Genomic DNA, 13,680 nt, shown 5'->3' on the forward strand with positions numbered 1-13,680 from the left:
ACAACAAGCTCAACAAATCAAAGGTTTTAAATATGGTTAACTTCAAGTAGAAGTGCACAGATATTATGTGATATCAAGTACTCTCATTGGGTTTGATGTGCCTATTACAAGTTAAGCGTACAATGTAACACTGATAATGTGAAAGTACATGGAACACACTGTGGGAACATTTTACAAAATGATATGCACATTTGCACTTGTGTGATTATGCAGCAAATTAAAAACTAAGTCTAAAGCTACCTAGTGTTTAAAAAAAACGTATGCTAATGCTGCATTAACACAATGAACATAGCTCTTAGCTCTTCTTCTTTGCATTTCCCTTTAGTCCCTGGACTTCTCTCTACTATCGCCCATGACATGAGAGACCTCTAGTTATGACTGAAGAAGGCCTCCAGAGGGAGATACTGACAGAGTTTCTTGGGGCAGAGAGCAGGCTCTCATGGCACAGCTCCCAGACTTCTCTGTGGATCCTCAGTCTTCGTCATGGCAGCTGGTTCTAATGAGCCCCCAGGTCCAGAGTCTCCAGACCAACACTTGAAGGGCAACGGGAAACACTAACACCCTCAGGGTTTCCACAGCCTTCATAGCGTCTGTAGGAGTCAACGGGAGATTTTTGATTGTCATTGAGCTGATTGTTCCATAAGATTCAGGGCTTTTCTATATTATTAATGATTACTCTAAATCTGACCCCTCTCACCTGCTGCTCAAGAGCTTGCATAGAGTGGAACTCAATCTGTTCCCTCTTTATTCTGACCCAGTCAGGCTAGTCTGGGATCAAAAAGGCTAGAATCATCTTGATCCGGACATGTAGTCCAGTAGATAAGCTCCAAAAAATACCATGTTCGATTTGGTACAAAAGCTTGAGAATTGGCACATCTGTATAATTTTTCATGCTGAACAAAACCTGATCAAGTGTCATTTCATCAAAGCCACAGTTCAGCCTGTAGCGCCTCCTATAGGTCAATGGTGAAAATGCATTTACCTGTATTGACGTTTTGGGTCATGGCTTCCACTGTGTTGGGTCTACATGGCTTCAGGGAGCGCTACATGCTCACCCGGGCTTTGCTGAAATGGCACTATATCAGGTTTTGTTCAGTGTGAAAATCAATTAATCAAATTGATTTATATAGCCCTTTTTACATCAGCAGATGTCACAATGTGCTATACAGAAACCCAGCCTAAAACCCCAAACAGCAAGCAATGCAGATGTAGAAGCACCGTGGCTAGGAAAATCTCCCTAGAAAGGCAGGAACTTAGGAAGAAACCTATAGAGGAACCAGGCTCTGAGGGGTGGCCAGTCCTCTTCTGGCTGTGCCGGGTGGAGATTATAAGAGTACATGGCCATTTAAGGCCAGATTATTCTTCAAGATGTTCAAACGTTCACAGATGACCAGCAGAATCAAATAATAATCAGTGGTTGTGAGGGTGCAACAGGTCAGTACCTCAGGAGTAAATGTCAGTTGGCTTTTCATAGCCGAGCATTCAGAGGTCGAGACAGCAGGTGCGGTAGAGAGAGAGAGAGTCGAAAACAGCAGGTCTGAGACAAGGTAGCACGTCCGGTGAACAGGTCAGGGTTCCCTAGCCGCTGGCAGAACAGTTGAAACTGGAGCAGCAGCACGACCAGGTGGACTGGGGACAGCCAGGAGTCATCAGGCCAGGTAGACCTGAGGCATGATCTTAGGGGAGGGGAGGCGGAGGGAGAGAGAATTAGAGAGAGCATAATTAAATTCACATAGGACACCAGATAGGAGTAAAAGGAGAATTACACCAGATACAACAGACTGACCCTAGCCCCCCGGCTCATAGACTATTGCAGCATAGATACTGGAGACTGACACGGGTGGGTCGGGGGACACTGTGGCCCAGTCCGATGATACCCCCGGACAGGGCCAACCAGGCAGGATATAACCCCACCCACTTTGCCAAAGCACAGCCCCCACACCCCTAGAGGGATATCAACAGACCACCAACTTACTACCCTGAGACAAGGCTGAGTATAGCCCACGAAGATCTCCTCCACCGCACGAGCCCGAGGGGGCGCAAATCCGAACAGGAAGATCACGTCTGTAACTCAACCCACTCTAGTGACGCACCCCTCCTAGGGACGGCATGGAAGAGCACTAGTAAGCTAGTGACTCAGCCCGCGTAATAGGGTCAAAGGCAGAGAATCCCAGTGGAGAGAGGGGAGCCGGCCAGGCAGAGACAGCAAGGGCGGTTCGTCGCTCCAGTGCCTTGCCGTTCACCTTCGCACCCCTGGGCCAGACTACTCTCAATCATAGGACCTACTGGCGCAGTGGTCGAAGGCACTGCATCGCAGTGCTATCTGTGCCACTAGAGATCCTGGTTCGTATCCAGGCTCTGTCGTAGCCGGCCGCGACCGGGAGACCCATGGGGCGGCACACAATTGACCCAGCGTCGTCCAGGGTAGGGGAGGGAATGGCCGGCAGGGATGTAGCTCAGTTGGTAGAGCATGGCGTTTGCAACGCCAGGGTTGTGGGTTCATTTCCCACAGGGGGCCAGTATGAAAAATAAAAAAAATAATGTATGCACTCACTAACTGTAATTCACTCTGGATAAGAGTGTCTGCTAAATGACTAAAATGTAAAAATGTCTTCAGTAATGACTTAAAGGTTGAGACAGAGTCTGCGTCTCTCACATGGATAGGCAGATCATTCCATAAAAAATTAGCTCTATAGGAGAAAGACCTGCCTCCAGCTGTTTGCTTAGAAAATCTAGGGACAATAAGAAGGCCTGCGTCTTGTGACCGTAGCGTACGTGTAGGTATGTACGGCAGGACCAAATCGGAGAGATAGGTAGGAGCAAGCCCATGTAATGCTTTGTAGGTTAGCAGTAAAACCTTGAAAATCAGCCCTAGCCTTAACAGGAAGCCAATGTAGAGAGGCTAGCACTGGAGTAATACAGTGAGGGAAAAAAGTATTTGATCCCCTGCTGATTTTGTACGTTTGCCCACTGACAAAGAAATTATCAGTCAATCATTTTAATGGTAGGTTTATTTGAACAGTGAGAGACAGAATAACAACAAAAAAATCCAGAAAAACACATGTCAAAAATGTTATAAATTGATTAGCATTTTAATGAGGGAAATAAGTATTTGACCCCTCTGCAAAACATGACTTAGTACTTGGTGGCAAAACCCTTGGTTGAGCAGATTTTTTGTTGCGATTGCAAAAGTAATAAAATGGTGGTCCGATAGTCCAGGATTATGAGGAAAAACATTTAGATCCACAATATTTATTCCACGGGACAAAACTAGATCCAGGGTATGACTGTGGCAATGAGTAGGTCCGGAGACATGTTGGACAAAACCCACTGAGTCGATGATGGCTCCGAAAGCCTTTTGGAGTGGGTCTGTGAACTTTTCCATGTGAATATTAAAGTCACCAAAAATTAGAATATTATCTGCCATGACTACAAGGTCCGATAGGAATTCAGGGAACTCAGTGAGGAACACTGTATACGGCCCAGGAGGCCTGTAAACAGTAGCTATAAAAAGTGATTGAGTAGGCTCCATAGATTTCATGACTAGAAGCTCAAAAGACAAAATTGCTGTCTTTTTTTCTTTTTGTGAATTTAAATTTGCTGTCATAAATGTTAGCAACACCTCCGCCTTTGCGGAATGCACGGGGGATATGGTCACTAGTGTAACCAGGGGGAGAGGCCTCATTTAACACAGTAAATTCACCAGGCTTGAGCCATGTTTCAGTCAGGCCAATCACATCAAGGTTATGATCAGTGATTAGTTCATTGACTAACAACCTGCTGCCTGGCCTGCACCCTATCTCATTGTGGAGCTAGAGGGGTTAGAGCCCTGTCTATATTCATAGATAAGATGAGAGCACCTCTCCAGCTAGGATGGAGTCCGTCCTCGTCAGCAGGCCAGGCTTGGTCCTGCTCGTGGGTGAGTCCCAGAAAGAGGCCAATTATCTACAAATGTTGTCTTTTGGGAGGGGTAGAAAACAGTTTTCAACCAGCGATTGAGTTGTGAGACTGCTGTAGAGCTCATCACTCCCCCTAACTGGGAGGGGGCCAGAGACAATTACTTGATGCCGACACATCTTTCTAGCTGATTTACACGCCGAAGCTATGTTAGGCTTGGTAGCATCTGACTCTTTCATCCTAACGTCGTTGGTGCCGACGTGTTTCATCCTAACGTCGTTGGTGCCGACGTGGATAACAATATCCCTATACTCTATACACTCGCCAGTTTTAGTCTTAGCCAGCACCATCTTCAGATTAGCCTTTACATCGGTAGCCCTGCCCCCTGGTAAACAGTGTTTGATCGCTGGATGATTATTTTTAAATCTAATATTGCGGGTAATGGAGTCGCAATTACAAGGGTTTTCAATTTGTCAGAGCTAATGGTGGGAGGCTTCGGCGGCTCAGACCCTGTAACGGGTGGAGGAGAGACCTGAGAAGGCCCGGCCTCAGACTCGGACTCGTTGCTTAATGGGGAGAACCGGTTGAAAGTTTCTGTCGGCTGAATGAGCGACACCGGTTGAGCATGCCGACAGCATTTCTTTCCAGAAGCCTTGAGAAAATTGTCCGGCTGCGGGGACTGTGCAGGGGGATTTATACTACTATCTGTACTTACTGGTGGCACAGACGCTGTTTCATCCTTTCCTACACTTAAATTGCCCTTGCCTAACGATTGCACCTGAAGCTGTGCTTGCAACACGGCTATCCTCACCATATTAAAAACCGAAAAGTTTGGTAGATAGCCAAGTAGCAACAAACAGCACGGAGACAAGTCCAGAAGTTGAGTGCGGAACACAAGCGTTCCAATTTTCACACTTCTATAACAAACGGAACAATTTTCGAACTTATCTACTGGACTAATGCTGACAAACAAACACACATACACCTTTGTCAGTTGGGCAGACGATGAACAGTAACAACACACTGTAGCTCCATCAGGATGGCTTCCCAACCCTAAACCTAACCCCTCCCTCATACTGTACCTCCACCAGGATGGCGAAAAGTATGATGTTCTTGCCGCTGATCCCTCCCTCCAGACAGAACTCCTGGACGCGAGGGGACAGCAGCAGCAGCCAGTAGTTAGACATGACTGAGGCAAAGCCCAGAACCTCAAACGCTGTCTGAAATATACACAGGCATACAGAAATATGGTTACAGGAACATACAAGGACAGGAGCAAATACAGACATGTGCATAGTGACATAGATGGGCACTGATTTGAAAATTACATTGACCACTACATGCTGCTCACATCTATTTATTCACCAGATTTAGCTACATAGCTAATTTGCAGTAAAATTCCCTCCCTGTTTGTTCACATCTTCACATTCCTTCGCTTAATACCACCTGACCTGCCACACTCCCATGTTGCACACAGGGGCTGAGATGAGTTTCTGGAACAGTTTACAAATGTTGTAGGCATCTGCACTGATCTCTGTGATGTTGGTAAGGAGCAGGAGGACAGCGATTAGCGGGTACAAACAGGAAAAGAGACTGAAATACCCAAACTGCACCAGCAACTCAATGTACTCCGCAAACAGGCCCTGAAACACAAGGACAGAGACAGCGATGTCTGAGAAACAACGATATCTAAACATATCTTGACTCAATTCAGGCATGTGGGGACACAATGTGGTTCATGGTTCAAGTGGGGAAAGCAGGTACCATCGCATTGGTGCGTTAAACCAATAAACAATGAAATCCACAAAAATGGGGCTAACGGTGGAAAGCTTCTCTGGGCTCTGAGTTTGTCCACCTTTAGGTCGTCCTCCTGCTGCTTCTTCTGAGGAGCACTAAGGAAGCGGTCCACTATAAATGGCACCACAACCTCTGGTTCACCAGCTGGGTCATGATTAGCAGAGAGGCAAACCTCTGTGTGCACAAACAGATAGTAAACACACAAGTTGCACACTGTATAGACACACATGCACACTGGGATCAATTACTCTAGGTACATGCTGCACACAGAGATAACATTATCTGTTCTGTTCCAGAGCTCAATCATTCCAAAAATATATATATTTTAGGACTACCCTTTAACATCAGCTATTTCCAAAATGTGTACAATTTCCTCTGACCACTCACAGAAAAACATTGCTGCCCAGCTGAAATCTCTTACGTTGCGAAGCATTGGTAGGTCCTGTTTGTAGAAGGCAATGTGGAATAGCACAGCAAAGTTGTTGAAGAAAGTAAACTGAAAAGGAGAGTGGGAGATCACATTTGTAATATCTCTGGAGGCATGAATACATAACCTGTGTTACAGTATCTGATCACTAAGGAATGGTTCCCACATCTCCTTATACGTATACAGCTGATACTATCTGCACACTATACTCACCTATATCACAATACATTTAGCTCTGTTCCAGGGACTATTGCAAAAGTTGTATATTATCAGTAACAACAGAGAGAAAGGGGGGACCAGAGGGAGAGGAGGAGGAGGAGGAGGAGGAGAGGAATAGACTGACAGATGGGGAGGAAGTATGGGACGGCCAGGAGGACTTTGGCGTTATGATGGTTCTGGAAGGAGGACTCCTCTCTGTGGTTTTCTATGAGGGGAAATCAGACTGATTTTCAGTGGACGTATCACTGATCACACAAAAACCTTGACACTTTGCATCCAATTGCATTCTCTATTATTCGATTACTCTGCTCTTTGGTGAACTTAGCTCTGTTTTCCCAAACATTCTACCCCTTATTGCAATTATTCATCAACCTCAAACACATTTTCTCTCTCCCTCTTCTCTAACCCCTTCTCTATCATCTCTTCCCTATCTAACCCATCTCCCTCCCCATTGCCCAGTGCCCTTTCTCACCCCACTCGTAGTTGCATGGCCACAGTGTGGTACTGAAATTATTTAAAGGACAGAACATCTAAAGGACAGAACACAGCGTGTATTTACTGATGGTGTTAAATCAGGTTTTCATAACAAAGGATCGATTCTTGGTCTGGTTCTTCACACTATTTACATTAACAATATTGGTTTATCTGTAAAAAAAGTTTAACTTTCACCTGTATGCAGATGACACTGTAATGTCTGCTATTGCCCCCACAGCTGACCAGCCTCTGTCAGAGCTTCAATCTGCCTTTATTTCCCTGCAGAAAGCCTTTGTTGAACTGAAATAGGTACTTAATGAAAGTAAAACCAAGTATACTGTATGTTATTTTCCAAATCACGTAAAAATATATCTGACGATTTATAATAATGTATAATAATAACCTTGACACTTTGCATCCAACTGCATTCTCTATTATGATTGGTTATACATACGTACTTTGGATGGTGCCCTCATTGATCGTGTCCCCGCTTACACATTTTTATCTGGACATCTGGATTGACAAAAAGCTATCTTTCAAAAAGCATGTTGATGAGTTAAGAAATTAATAATTAAAATAGGCTTCTTCTATAGGAATAGGTCCTGTCTTTTGTTAAAATATACAGGTTAAGACAAGAGGATTCTGATATCCCATAACTCTTTGCACCACTATTCAACAAGGGACCAGCTTCCGTATTCGGAATGACTGGGAGTGTATGGTAGCAGCACAGAAAGTTCACCATCAAAGTGAGAAATAAACACAATCGTAGTGAATATCAGCTAACTACTCAGCAAACATATAGCATAACTGCTTTACTGTCATTCTATTAATTTAGACATTTATAATAATCATATACATGTATAATAATACATAATAATAAATAATAATTTATATAATAATTTATTATTATAATATTTTATTATAATAATCTAGAGCCACTTTATGACTGGATTACCCGACCTCTGGTCACGTTTTCAATGCTAATCCTGTAGAATCCAGCAACAGCGCTGGTCCCATGAATTTGTTTATTTTCGAACTCTTCCTCATGGAATCACTGGGATCAATTATTACATTGTTTTCACCTTCCCCTAAACCACAGCATCTGAACATAGAGATCCTATTAAATTACTAGAGGGGCTATGTCATAAACCCTCAAAGTTGCAGAATGGGGTGAAAATGGCAGCCATATTGGTAAGGGAGAAATCCAAACCAGTCTAATTGGAATGAATGGCAGTAAAGGCATAATCCTGATTTTACTTATATCACATGCCTTACTTTTATTTCATGCATATCAGAAATTGTGTGATAGAATTATTGTCAACCTAAATATTGTCATATAATTATAAATACAGTTTCTATGGGTTTTATACCAATGTTCTGTATAAATAGCCTCTAGTATATATGCAAACAGACCATAAATGTCTCAATTTGAGTTGTCTTGGAAAGCTGTGAGTGCTATTATATCAACTGGTTTCAGCCAGTGTATGGCTGTGTATTGACTGCATTGTTTGAATGGAATGTTGGCATATTGACAGTTAATTTGAAAAATGTATGGAATTATTCCTCTAAAACTGTCTGGCTAGCTAGCTCACAAACATACAGTGCAGATAAATTATTCAAATTCATTATTTTACATTATACAACGGGTGGGTCTAATCCTGAATGCTGATTGGTTAAAACCGCATTCCAGCCGGTGTCTATTCCACAAGTTACCACCGGCTAAATCTATGATGTTAAAATGACTATTTACTCTGTTCCATCTGACTGCGCAATCCACTGTCTCATCAGCCCAGCCAGGCAATTTATAAACTTGATCTCCACTATAAAAAGCACCTAGACATTATCTCACATTTCTTTTAGACTAACATTTAGTTTTCAACAGTGGAGATTTGTATAAACCTTAATGTCTGTCTCTCCGACATTTGCAACATTGTTTCAATATTCAAATTTGATCTCCAGCTGTCCCACAGTAATCTGGATGAGACAGATAGGCAGGCAGCTTTTCTCAGCCAGTAGAAATAATAATAATAAAGTAATGTCAATTGAAAAAAGGTACAACGAAATGAAGTGCAGCTAGTTTTCAGTCTTTCCAGCTTCAGTTTGAAGTGATTGTGTTAGCTGTGTTGTTGGCTAGCTCCTCTGAACAACAGTGTCCTGATGAGTTAGCACATTTTCTATGCCAGGCAAAATCGCACCTCATTAGCTAATTGTTATGGATGTATTCAAATAAATGTCACTAGAAAACAGCTTAAACAAATGCAGCTACTTTGCTGTTATTCTGGCTGCACTTTTTGACGTGACTGTAAGTTAGCCATAGTTGACTAGCTAGCGTCAAGGGATAAGAACGTTGCCAGCCAGTATGGCAATGGAACATTTAGAATGAACGACTGGGTCACGTCCATAGTTACAGAACAAATAGACTGAATGACTGGGTCGCGTCTCTGGCAACCGAACTGATAAAACGAACAACCACCCGGCTTGGGTAGCAACCCTAGATTTGTGTCGGGATTATATCTTGTAGAAGGATAAAATAGTACGAATAAATTCATCAAAATAACGTTTTTAATGTCAATCATTAGTTGAATATGTTGGTAAGCCGTTGTATAAAAGTGATAATGCTTCTCGGGAATTATCACTTAAATATCTTATCACAGCACTGGCAAACCATGTTTGACCAACTCTCTGACCAAAATGTCTGACCTTTATCCCATCATAAGAAAGTTAATATCCATTCTAGTATTCTAATTGCTAATTCTATGATGCTGAAGACAGCCTGTACCATGTGACCGCTGACTGAGGGCTCATCATCTTCCTCCTCCTCCATCACCACCTCCCCACCTGCTCCTTCACCACTCCACCACCTAAACCACCTCCAGCAGCAGAAAAGTCAGGACCAGGCCCAGGAAGCCGGGGGGCACCAGGACCCAGGTGTAGAAGTCTAGAAAACTGAAGTAAAACGTGCCTCCAAAATAAGACTGGATTGCATCTGCACAGGAAGAGAGAGATCATTAGTAGGACAAAGGAGTAAATGTTTTTGTGTGTGTGTTTGTGTTTACTGTATGTTGTTGTTGTTTAGCGAGAGGCTATCGCCATATCGGCTTCCTAGAGTACCATCTTTGGCCGAGGTCATTCAGTCTCTGCTGGTCATGCAGAGGGAATATGTCCTTTATCATTCACAAATGCAGATCACAGAGAGTGAGAGAGGACAGGAGAGAGTACTGAAATGATCAGCCAGAGGTGGTGCTCTGCTCTGCTGCAGAACAGCTTAGCTAAGCAAGATCATGACAGAGAGGACAGAAAATACTGAGGTAAACAGAATAGCACACACGTGCACAAACAGTACGTTGGTGTCATATAAAGCTTTACCGCTTTCTCTGTAATATGAGTAGTATTTTGATTTTAATAACACATTTCTTACATGCATTTATGAATATTGAAAAATCTAAACATGAATATTGAAAATATAAAACATTTCTATATATTGTTGAACATAATATACTCTACGGGGCATATCAAAGTTCCAAAGTGGGATCTGTGCAACAGAGTGGGATCTGTGCAACATTTCAACAGGCGTAGCCCATGTGAATACAGCAGTCACTAGATGTGTGTTAACTACTTTGAAACTAGAGACTCAACTAATAAACTAATCATCAAGCCCAGGTGAATCAGCTGAATCAGACAGCTGACCAGAGTCCAGGAGCCCTGGGAAAGGACCTTCGTCTGTGTCTGGGGGGGCCTTCATCTTCAGCACCCAGCAATGCCATTGTCTCCCTGTGGCCTTCACCTTCATCACCCAGCGATGTAATCGCATCCCTGTGGAGAGTCAGCAGGATTGAAGAGGACAAGGTGTTTTAGCATGTTCACTGTCTGTGATACATTTATACAACCTGTCATCCACGCATTTACATGGAGAGCTCATATAGCCATATAAGGCTGTGGCTTCAGGTTAGAAAGCGGTCCTATTTGCATGTGATGTTGAGAGGAGAAGGTAGCAGTAAAACATAGAGAGGAAAGACAACCAGTCATAAACACTGAGTCAACCTAGGAGGGCAGCAGTAGATCGATATAGCATCAACAGAAACCAGTGGCCAGGCCATCTGCAATACAGACTTGTTTGTGCTTGGCTCCAAGTGCTTCACCTCAGTGTCACTTTATTAATAACCGCAGAGAGCAACGGCGGTGTGGTTGCAGTATCTGAGCAGACAAGCAACTTCCTCTAGGCTCTGCCTCTGTATACAGAGATACAACATGTAACATCAAGGCCGAGAGTGTCACATCCTGATCTGTTTCACCTGTCTTGTGCTTGTCTCCATCCCCCACCCGGTGTCTCCTATTTTTCCCCATTATCCCCTGCGTTTTCTGTTTGTCTGTTGCCAGTTCGTCTTGTTTTGTCAGGTCTTATCAGCGTGTTTCTCGTTTCTCCTGTTCTCAAGTTCTTGTTTTCTAGTCTTCCCGGTTCTGACCTTTCTGCCTGTCCTGACCCTGAGCCTGCCTGCCGTTCTGTCCCTGATTGACTCTGCCTTGGATTATGAACCTCTGCCTGCCCTCGACCTGCCCTTTGTCTGCCCCTTTGTTATAATACATATTCAGAGAATCGAACTATCCGCCTCCTGTGTCTGCATCTGGGTCATATCCTGAGTCGTGATAGCGAGGAAGAAAGTGAAAGCTATAGAGCAGGAGGGAGGAAGTGAGGGACAGAAAAAGGACTACGGTACTTGAAAATTAGGTTTAGGTCAATAGGCATATGTGGATTGCCGGTCCACACCCCCTTCAATGTGATGTGTTAACACACACACTAACATACACACACTGTGGTCCTGAAATCAAGGTAGGGCCTGGTCAGGGGTCCTGAACACAGACCTAAACACACAAGCCTTAAGGCGTCAACATGCTTCAGTTCGGCTGGTGTCTAGCTGAATTCGGCTAGCCGAATTGAACGAGTGTGCTCGCATACTCCTTTAAAAGACCTTCGCTTGAAAAATGAGAAAAAGCGGCAATAGTTCTGTATGTCCATTTTGAGACACCGTAGCCAGTATACACTTCCTCAAAATATAATTAATCTAAGATAACTCAAGAAATCTGTCATTCATTTGAATGTTTTGCCGAATAAATTTTACATTTAACTAAATGTTCATGAAAATGAGTCGTCTCTCGTTGAATGACAACAAGACTTTATTGAAGAATCCCTACTGTTGACCAATCACCTATGAAGGGGACTTCAGCTCCGAACTTCAGCTTGCCTCCATAAAAAAATGTGTGTGTGTCACGCCCTGGCCTTGAGAGGCCGGTCGTCTTTAGTTGGTTTGGTCAGGGCGTGAGAATCTATGCTAGAAATTCTATGTTTATGTTCTAGGTATTGTATTTCTATGTTTGGCCGGGTGTGATTCCCAATCAGAGACAGCTGTCGCTCGTTGTCTCTGATTGGGGATCATACTTAAGTAGCCTGTTTGCCTACCTTAGTTGTGGGATCTTGTTCCATGTTGGCTTGTATGTGTATAGCCGGAGGACTTCACGTTACGTTGTTTATTGTTTTGTTGTATGTTTATTGAGTAAATAAACATGTTCGCATACCACGCTGCACCTTGGTCTGACCCGTCTCTCAACGTTCGTGACAGAAGTTCCCACCAAAAACGGACCAAGCAGCGTGCTCAGGAGCAGCAGACACCCTGGACACAGGTGGGGAACAGTTTTTGGACATTTTGGAGATTTTGGCAGGTAAAGGACACTGGGCGAAGGAGGAGGCCCAGGCAGGAGAGGAACACAGAAGGCGTCGGCCGAGGAGGAAGCCCGAGAGACAGCCCCAATAAAAACATTTGGGGGGGCTAAAAGGGTGGTCGGGGATCGATAGAGAAGAGCCCCGACCACTGCACTCGTGGGGGCTCAAGGAGGAGTCCTCACTGTAGGAGGACTGGGCGCGGAGAGTAAAGGACTGGTACAGTCGTAGACCTCCAGCGCCGGTTCCCAGTCCGGTACGCCTCGTGCCTGCTCCTCGCACCAAGCCAGTGGTGCATTTTCCCAGTCTGGTACGGCCCGTGCCTGCTCCCCGCACCAAACCAGTGGTGCGTGTCTCCAGTCCGGCACGGCCCGTCCCTGCTCCTCGCACCAAACCAGTGGTGCGTATCGCCAGCCCGGTACGTCCCGTACCTGCTCCTCGCACCAGGCCAGTGGTGCGTGTCTCCAGTCCGGTAAGGCCCGTGCCTGCTCCTCGCACCAGACCAGTGGTGCGTGTCCCCAGTCCGGCCCGGCCCGTTCCTGCTCCTCGCACCAGATTTGTGGTGCATGTCTCCAGTCCGGCCCGGCCCGTTCCTGCTCCTCGCACCAGACCAGTGGTGCGTGTCCCCAGTCCGGCCCGGCCTGCTCCACTGGTGCCTGATCCCGCTCCGGTCGGTTGCTTCACTCCGGAGCCAGAGCAATCCGCTCCACCGGTGCCTGATCCAGCTCCGGTCGGTTGCTCCACTCCGGAGCCAGAGTAGTCTGCTCCACCGGAGTCCAGTTCAGTTCCGGTCAGCGGATCCATTCCGGAGCAGTCCGCTCCACCGGGGTCCAGTGCAGCTCCGGTCAGCGGCTCCACTCCGGAGCCAGAGCAGTCCGCTCCACCGGTGCCCAGTCCAGCTCCGGTCAGCGGGTCCAATCCGGAGCCAGAGCAGTCCGCTCCACCGGGGGCCAGTTCAGCTCCGGTCAGCGGCTCCACTTCAGACCCAGAAGTCAGCCCCTCTCCAGGGTCGGGGCCTCCCACACCAGGGTCCAGACAGGGCTTGGTGCATCGTGGGAGGAAGGAGAGGGGAAGCATCGCGCCGAGGTCCAGACCAGACCAGGGGCGCAACGGGGAGGCAGAGCAGGAGAGGTCGTCACGCCCGGAGCCGGAT

General features: G+C 45.5%; 1 pseudogene across 1 annotated transcript in view; it reads right to left on the minus strand.

Annotated features, from left to right (window-relative positions):
- Positions 1-13,680, minus strand: part of LOC311135343 (vacuolar protein sorting-associated protein 4A-like) — a 569,660-nt pseudogene that overhangs the window by 493,778 nt on the left and 62,202 nt on the right. The gene's annotated exons all lie outside the window — the stretch shown is intronic.

The sequence above is a fragment of the Coregonus lavaretus genome, assembly GCF_964263955.1.
Source record: "Coregonus lavaretus genome assembly, chromosome: 9".
NCBI classification, from domain to species: Eukaryota; Metazoa; Chordata; class Actinopteri; order Salmoniformes; family Salmonidae; genus Coregonus; species Coregonus lavaretus.